This window comes from Pseudorasbora parva, chromosome 14 (assembly GCF_024679245.1).
Source record: "Pseudorasbora parva isolate DD20220531a chromosome 14, ASM2467924v1, whole genome shotgun sequence".
Classification (NCBI taxonomy): Eukaryota; Metazoa; Chordata; class Actinopteri; order Cypriniformes; family Gobionidae; genus Pseudorasbora; species Pseudorasbora parva.
This window is the reverse complement of record NC_090185.1, coordinates 9,882,332-9,892,494: the sequence shown is the minus strand read 5'-3', so window position 1 is coordinate 9,892,494 and position 10,163 is coordinate 9,882,332.

Genomic DNA, 10,163 nt, shown 5'->3' with positions numbered 1-10,163 from the left:
AGAGTTACTGATGATGACAGGAACAGGCAGACGAGCTGAAAAACATGAGAGAATAAACTGAAATATGGATCAATCTAATCATAACTCTTGGGTGACACTGTGTGATGTATAATAGGCTTTACGATTGCTCAGACTGTAGAACATGATCTCCGCTGTAAGCCACGTCACACTGTCAGATCTAAGCTGCCATTAATGTCAGCTGCGGTGTTTATGAACTAAATATACAAATAACCTCAAATTAAAGGTATAGCAGCTTCTCTTGCTGTTTTTTTCTCCTCAGTTTCCCTCAAATAAGCAAGGAGTAAGCACCTTATGGCGATAGAAATGATTGTAAATGAGCATAAGCCCCGTACGGTCCGCCATGTTTCGTTTACATCTAGCTTCCACATTTCCTTCCACTCAGGCCGTTTGGCGAGACTTTGCCTGGAACGCTAAAGTCGTGAGTCGAGGTTTGAAGTCGTTACTTATGCTCAAAAACCTGCCCTGGAACGCATCAGTCGATGATTATATTGATTATATCATTAATCGATGATTATATTGATAATATCATCAGTCGATGATTATATGGATTATATCATCAGTCGATGATTATATTGATTATATCATCAGTCGATGATTATATTGATTATATCATCAGTCGATGATTATATTGATTATATCATCAGTCGATGATTATATTGATTATATCATCAGTCGATGATTATATTGATTATATCATCAGTCGATGATTATATTGATTATATTGATTATATCATCAGTCGATGATTATATTGATTATATCATTAATCGATGATTATATTGATTATATCATCAGTCGATGATTATATTGATTATATCATTAATCGATGATTATATTGATTATATCATCAATCGATGATTATATTGATTATATCATCAATCGATGATTATATTGATTATATTGATTATATCATCAGTCGATGATTATATTGATTATATCATCAGTCGATGATTATATTGATTATATCATCAGTCGATGATTATATTGATTATATCATCAGTCGATGATTATATTGATTATATCATTAATCGATGATTATATTGATTATATCATCAATCGATGATTATATTGATTATATCATCAATCGATGATTATATTGATTATATTGATTATATCATCAGTCGATGATTATATTGATTATATCATTAATCGATGATTATATTGATTATATCATCAGTCGATGATTATATTGATTATATCATTAATCGATGATTATATTGATTATATTGATTATATCATTAATCGATGATTATATTGATTATATCATCAATCGATGATTATATTGATAATATCATCAGTCGATGATTATATTGATTATATCATCAGTCGATGATTATATTGATTATATCATCAGTCGATGATTATATTGATTATATCATTAATCGATGATTATATTGATTATATTGATTATATCCTCAATCGATGATTATATTGATTATATCATCAGTCGATGATTATATTGATTATATCATCAGTCGATGATTATATTGATTATATCATCAGTCGATGATTATATTGATTATATCATTAATCGATGATTATATTGATTATATTGATTATATCATTAATCGATGATTATATTGATTATATCATCAGTCGATGATTATATTGATTATATCATTAATCGATGATTATATTGATTATATCATTAATCGATGATTATATTGATTATATCATTAATCAATGATTATATTGATTATATCATCAATCGATGATGTTCGGTGACACTGAGCTGTGTTCATTGCGGGACTGAAATGGAGGCTACAAAGAAATCTCTAGCGCTCATTTTGGTCATGGCTTATCTTGAAAAACGAAGATAATGTGACGGTCGCCGTAGGAGAAGTCACACTGCAGGACTGTCCGCCAAATCTTCTGACGCTGCCAGAATTTCGTCTGAGGTCAAATTTGATCGCAGCGGTCATTAATCGGCTGTCAGTGGAAATATCAAACTAACGATCAAAGACTTCAGATTTTACCCTAGGATCTGAGAAATCTTTTAGGATTTGCTCAATTTGTCTCAGACGGCCAAATTGTGGCCAAAATTGCACAACCGGCTTTATTTTGGCTGTAGTATGCTAAAAAATAAAACTATAATTAAAACTATAAAATTAAAAATCTCAGTATAAAAATATTTAAAGGAGTACTCCAGGTATAAGGGCCTCACTGTAACCTCCAAATGAGGGATGGGTGATCGACACAATGCCACAAATACTATAGACTGAACTTAACTTTTTAAGTACATGAAGGACGAGACATGATCGCTACTCACCATAGACATACACTCTGAATGTTTTTGAATGTAGTTTTACTCCACTTATATCTAGTTTATAATCTCCAGCGTGTTCAGTTGAGATGTTTGTGATGGTCAGAGATCCAGTTTGATGATCCAGCTTCAGTCTGTCTCTGAATCTCCCATCAGGACCATCATATGTGGAGAAGATTCGTTTTGCAACGCTGATTTTAGATTTGTTGGTTCTAAATATCCACTGTATGTCTTCATCTGTCTGTGTTTTATTAACGCCAGTGTTTAACGTGACAGAATCTCCCTCCATCACTGACACTGACTCACCAAACACACCTGATGAACATGAAGAGAAAAAGAACAGATTAAGATACGGTTGGTTGCCTGAGATCAGTTTGTAACCTTTAACAGCAACAAAGACAAGAAAAAAAAATGAAGACAAGTCAAATATATGAACAGACAGATGTGAGTGAATTAATAAAATTATCTTTAATTTAAAATGATCTGATGTAGAGTAAAATAAAAATGATGTGGTACATTATTTACAGCTTGAAAATACTAATATATGGGTCTATTCAGTACATTTGTATTGAATTCTCATTTCATTTGTAGTTGTTTATGATTACTGCAGAAGAATTTGAAATTATTTAAATGATTTATAATCATTGAAAATAACATTAAGAGAAATTTGATCAGAGTGGAGGAAAATATTATCTAACTGCAGCAGGAGTTTATTACTCTGAAATGTTAATAAATGACACAAATATGTTTATAACTTACCAATCAGACGGCAGCAGCTCAAACAGAACAAAACAAGCGTGTGAAACATTTTCTTCTGTAGTTCAGTGAAACGTCTGATCTAAGACTATCAATAAACTGATCGAAACAAACACAACAGAAGTGCTGTGGCATATGAATCCTCCCCCGACAGAGTCTGACCCTCCTAATGCGCGCACACACACACACACACACACACACACACACACACACACACACACACACGTATGAAAATGTTGTGTTTAAATAGTTGTGTGAATTCACTGACGGTCATCTTCTGAGTCAAACTGAAACCTGCTGCAGGTTTGTGTGTGTGTGTGTGTGTGTGTGTTTTTGTGGTTTGATCTGTTGGGTGAACACACATCTTGTAGGTGAGAGAACAGCTATGGAGAATGTGTGTGTTTAGTTTGTAGGTGAAGAGTTTCTTCCTGTCCTGCTTCTTTATGAACAACTTCAAACTTTAATCTTCAGAAATATGATGAGAAACTGCATTTGACACAGAGACAGAAAAACATTACAAACACAATGATCATATTTAACAGTCATTCACAAGTTTAGTCTGAAAGTTTTTTATTTTATAATGGTATTTTGATATTTTATATATTTTATATCAACCAACTGAAAAACTTTCTCAGTCCTTAGCAACATTATTTGAATAGCTTTTTATTTAATATAGCCTAATTATATGATGAGTTGATCTTTGAAAGGTTAATTCCTGGTAATGCTATAGTTAGTGTGCATACTAAAGCCAACCAGTAGAATGCATTCTCTATTATCATCCTCTTGCTGGACGATAAACAGGTGAAAAAACACACAGACTGTCGCTGAAGGAGGAACCGAGCCATATCTAGGGCCCTATTTTAACATCTGAGCACAGGAGCACTTAGTGCGTGTCCAAATCCACGTTTGCTAGTTTACAAAAGGAAAAAATGCATTTGGTCCAAAAGTTTTGCCCCTAGTCTCTTAATGAGTCATGGGTGTGTTTTGGGCGTAACATGCAATAAACCAATCAGAGTATCCGATTCCCTTTAAAGCCAGCTGCGCTCGCACCCTGAGGGATTCGCTGTCTACATGGCTGAATTTGCGAGCGGAAAGACTGAACGCTTCTCCAGAGGGGAATCCTTTTATATATAATATAATCCTTTAATATTTAAAAATGTTTGTTTTGCTGCACATCCCTGTGTGTGTGCAGGGTTCCTTGAACATACACTATATTAGCAAAAGTTTTAGGACGCCTGCCTTTACACACACATGAACTTTAATGACATCCCATTCTTAATCCGTAGGGTTTAATATGGAGTTGGCTCACCCTTTACAGCTTTAACAGCTTCAACTCTTCTGGGAAGGCTTTCCACAAGGTTTAGGAGTGTGTTTATGGGAAATTATAGCCTGACAAGCCAGACCCACATCAAGATGTTTGGTCTGGAAACTCACCATAGACAGGGCTCAATCCAAGGGGCGGGATAAACGGTTGTCTTTCAAACTCCCTCTGCACGTGATAGGACAGCGGTACACCAACCGGAGCAACGACGGTGAAGGGGAGCTCGCTGACTGATGAAACATTCGCAGTATCCGGTCGGCTAAACTCCGAACACATCTTGCCTTTTTAAGAATGACTTCAGTGCCGTTCTTTGTTCTTTTCTCAGAGAAAAGCTTAACTCCAAGTCTTCCGGAGGCGCGGGCAGAGCTGATTCGAAAGACCGCCGCCGTTCGCCAGTTTCTGTTTTACTAGAAGCACACAAACGCAACTCGGCCGTCGTCATTATGGCCCCGCCCGCCGACTCTATACACGGTGTGATTGGGCCGTCCAGATTCTGAGGAATACAGCTCAGATAGGAATTGAGAGTTGCTAGACCACACTTGCGGGCAAATTAAATTTGCTGCCGCTAGGGTGCGTCTAGATTTCTAGGCTAGGGAAATTGTCCATTCTTCTAGAAGTGCGTTTGTGAGGTCTGGCACTGATGTTGGACGAGAAGGCCCGGCTCTCAGTCTCCGCTCTAATTCATCCCAAAGGTGATCTATCGGATTGAGGTCAGAGCTCTGTGCAGGCCAGTCAAGTTCCTCCACACCAAACTCACTCATCCATGACTTTATGGACCGACACTTTGTGCACTGGTGCGCAGTCATGTTGGATCGGGAAGGGGTCATCCCCAAACTGTTCCCGCAAAGTTTAAAACACAAAATTGTCCAAAATGTCTTAGTATGCTGGCGCATTAAGGAACTAAGGGGGCCAAAACCAACCCCTAAAAACATGAGCAAAAAATAATCCCCCTCCACCAAACTTGGAAACACTTGGAAAAATGAAGTCAGGCAAGTCCAGTGGTGGCGTACTTTAAATCACTGCATCACACACTTTGCATTGCACTTGGTAATGTAAGGCTTAGATGAGCTGCTCGGCCATGGAAACCCATTCCATGAAGCTCTCTACACACTGATCTTGAGCTCATCTGAAGGCCACCAAGATTAGTTTGGAGATCTGTAGCTTTTGACAGACAACTTCTGCGCACTGTGTACCTCAGTGCTGACCCCGCTCTGTGATTTTACATGGCCTACCATTTCATGGCTGAGTTGTTGTTGTTGTTCCCAATTGCTTTATTATAATACTACTAACAGTTGACCTTGAAATATTTAGTAGTAAGGAAATTTCACGATGAAATTCAATGATTTGGAGGGGTGTCCTAGTACTTTTGACAATATAGTGTATGTAGTGAACACTATGGTTGTATGTGTATGAGGAGGGGGGGGGGGTATATGAATCAGGATGTGAGTTTGTTTGATGTGTAAGCTGTATAAGATCATTCATGAGACTCATGTTTGTCTGATGAGTGAATGTGTAAATCAATGATGTTCTTCTGCTGTTTGTTTGCAATTATGAATCCAGACATATCTCAACCCACAATCTTTATGATCTACAGTTTCACGGCACTTTCCTGTTGTGTATATATTTGTTCCACTATCCTAAAAAACTTTATACACATTCTGTGCCACCTGTTGTGTTGTGCTGATGCTGTGTTTATCTGCTGTTACTCAAAACCCACCAGATGGCGCCACTCAATATCAGGAGTGGTATGAATTATTTTATCAATATAGAAGCCTAAGATTTTAGCATAAATGGAAGAATAACTTGATGTAAGACATGTATTAAGTGATGTGGTAGTTTTATATTTGATCAAAATAGAAACATAAGATTTTAGTGCATATGGAAGAATAACTTTTAATGATGAAATATGAAATATTATAAAAAGAGAGTTTTATTATAAAAATATTTATTGTATACATTTTTTGAAAATAATAAATAAATGTAAGACATGAATGAAATGTTTTGGTAGTTTTGAATGTGACATATTAACTGCCGTGACATGTTGAAAGTTGGTTAAGAGAACTGTGTGAAGAGTTTTGAAAAAGTGACCGAAGAATTGAAAAATGTGTCCTCGATAGTAAAAAACAAAAAAGAAATTTGAAAAATTGAAAATTGTGTAATTATAGTGTTACTGATGGGTTAAATATCTAATCTAGTCAGAACACCGGCAGGATAATAGTCTGTTTCCTGTTGAGCTCACAGTGATGATGCTGTTCTTCAGAATCACACCAGATGGAGACATTTATCAGTTCAGTTAATATCATACCACTGATGATGTGTAAATATCAAAGGATTCATCTTCTGACCTTTACTCAAGACAACTAGCAGTTCAATTCAGTTCTTAACATCAACCCAGTGTGTAAATAACATTTATGATATGCTTATATTAGATGGTGGAGCTGATCCTGCTTATGATAGATGATGTTGTAGTATATGAACACTATATTCACCACCATTTTCACTAGCTGGACGATAAACTGGTGAAAAAACCCCACAGACTGTCACTGAAGGAGGAACCTGAGCCATATCTAGAGAGCAGAAGATCACAGAGACTTGAGATGGCTCTTTTGACCTGTATCAAACACCCTGAGCACGCTAGTATTATTGTTCCAGATGTGAAGTCTCATTTTGAACACTAGATGGCGCTCTACACAGAGAGAAGCACACTTTCTGTTACATTAACCCCTGCTGTTAGATTGAACTACAACATTATGTGGATAAAAAAGGCCAATTTCCACATTCATAATTATACATTTAGCCGATAGTATTATAGCAGTGACTTTTCTGGAGCTCTTAAATTGACTTTTTGCTGCTGGAAGGATATTTAAAATATGTGATCGGTCACGGGACATTTGCGTGATACTATTACAGTGAATCATTGAATTTATTCTTTAAAAGGACTGAACTTTTACATTGATTTCAGTCTTAAATCCTTATAAAATATGGTGTGATATCAAGAATAGTTCTTCTGCTGCTCCTGAATGAAATAACTACTGAAACCAGCACTGTATCAAAGCATGAGCAGCTATAAGATCATATGCATAATCTTAATATTAATACCATAGACTCGTCGCAGGAGTCACTATAGTGAAATAATCACAGCTGGATCTGATATTAGAGAAATATTGAATCATCTTCTCGTGCTGACAGACAAATACTCCACGTGAGTCTCCTCTTCAGATTTCTGTAAAACACATCACACAAGATAGAATCAAAAACTAATACAAATCATCTATATTTATATCAGTGGTTTTAAGGGGGAAAAAAATAATTATTGATACGTAATACTGGCATGAACTGTGCAGACCTAAATATGTTAAATCATAACTATAATATTAAAGCTACAAGCAGCAATGCAAAGGCCTTTGAACATGGGAGGGAATAGTGGGCGACATGCATTTAAGCAGGTAAATATAAAAGACAAATAGCAAAGTCAATGCAATGTGCCACACTTCCTGTTGCCTGCAGGTGGCGCAATGACTGTAACTGAATATTTGCATGTAGATGTGATCAGGCCAGGACTAATAAAACGTGATGTTTGGGCCAGATTGGACATAGTATGCCTGACAACAGCATATGTCTCATAGTGAAACATCAGACTTTATTAGGCCTCCACGGACACACACTTCTGGGAAAACTCAAGATCTTCACAATTTTACAGCAGCAAGGCCTTTAGATTAGACTGACCAGACATCATGTTCTGATTAAATCACAGTGTAAAACATTGCCTTTCCTGTTGCCTGCAGGTGGCGCTATGACTGTGACTGAATATTGGCATGTAGATGTGTTCAGGCCAGAAACGTGAAGTTTGGGGCAGATCGGATCGTGCACGCTCGAGTCACAACAACTTCTTTTTTCATGGCGAAACATCAAACATTGCGCGGCCGTCACGGACACACTTCCGGGAAAACTCAAGATCTTCACAATTTAAAGGGATCCCCTGGTGTTAAGACTTGTATGGCTTAATATAACATAAATTATGTCTCTTACTGAAATATGTAGAAAACAAATGAAAGATCTACGTTATTTAAAAAAACTATTTTATATTTTGACCAAGGGCGGCGCCATTTTGTTTGCATTCTAGGGTGATGACGTAGAATGGTTGCACTCGGGAATCAGCTGGCGTTACCCGTAACTATTTTTACCACAACGCAACTCGAAAATTGTTTCAGAGTTAAAAAAACCCAGTTAATTGCTTTGTAATTGTACTTAAAACACACTCAAACATAGCCTGGCTCTGCCCTCCGCTCAATTTTCATTTTCCTTCAGTACTACGTCTGGGACTGCCGTGTAGTCTTAGGTTTTCTCCGAACAAATTTTTACCGGTCCAATCAGCGAACAGAGGGAGTGGCTGAGAACGATGACGTTGATGTTGAGCGCTAGTTTGAGATGTAGTTCAGTAATGGCGGCGGAGAAAGATGCAAACTAAACCAATCATTGCATTGTGGCACCGCTGCCGAATATCCAGAAGTTAAAGCCGGAGCAATAACAGTCTTTGCTGGGGTTTGTTTTATGATGTTGTGGCCCTCCAACTGGGTAAACTCGGGAAAAGTTTGATTTTCCAGATCGCTTCGTTAGTAATGAAGGAGTTGGCTGAAGCTATTCGGACTGTAACTGTTTCTCGTGGGGTCAGAAGGTATTGCCATCATTTAAGTTACAGGGACTGGTCAGTTATTTTATTGCCGTCCGTCTCTCACCACCCGTGTAAAAATCCCCGGCCAAGTTACCTTACCTACTGCTTTTGACAAACGCAAGGTCGTGTTGATGTAACAGCTGTCCGAATCCACATCTCTGAGTTTTCAACAATATATCACTTCAAAATTCACTGTTTGTAATCATTTTTGACCACTGCAGAGCACCGTATGGTTGCTCTGCTGTTATTTGGATGCATTTATAGACTTGTATTTCCCTAAAATGCTGGCAAGTATTTAGAAGAGCAATATATTTCATCACCGCTCAAACAAATTAAAATAAAAGCACTTAAACATTTGAATTGGTCCGTTATTTATAGCAGCATTTATTATCATACCAAGCATATGACATTTTATTTACAGCATACAATGATGTTACGGACCGCGTGAGCGCCGCGTTCCCGATCACAAAGCTCTCCTGTCCACCGTGGTGTGAATAAATCACAATCCGAATGCACGAGTTTTCGGTTTTATCCTATAGTTTTATTACTGAGGTGGCATGCACATGTGCACTTTTATTTTGTCGGATTTCCATGAGTGAACAGGCGAAGGGCGCATAACATACGTCACGACCAAACCTTAGCGATTGGTTATGGCAGATCCAGAGTGGCTCAGGGCAGATCCAATAGTTTTAAACCTCAACAGGGTACGCCCGCCTTTGCGGAAGTAAACGCTTGTCAATGTAGAGTGGCCAGACTCTATGTACAAATGAAATGTACGGGAGTCTGGTAAAACCAGGCTAACTCAAACATACATGTGCACACAAACTCACCGACACAAAGTCACAAACAGATTGCGGACACACACCTGACAGACTGCTCTGTCTCAATCGAGATGTTGAGCTGCTTTCATCAGTCTCCACGACAGGGGCTGAATCCGAAATCGACCCACTATACCCTGAAATAGGGCATTATTTGAAGGGACGGCCATTTGTAGTAGTGTATGAAACCATAGTAGACATGTTGTGCACTCATTCAGTCTCACGTTGCACCGCAAAAACGAGTGTACAGCTGATGTAAGTTACACACACAGTGGCTGTCCAACTTCACGCACTAGTTTTCATTCACTCCTTCA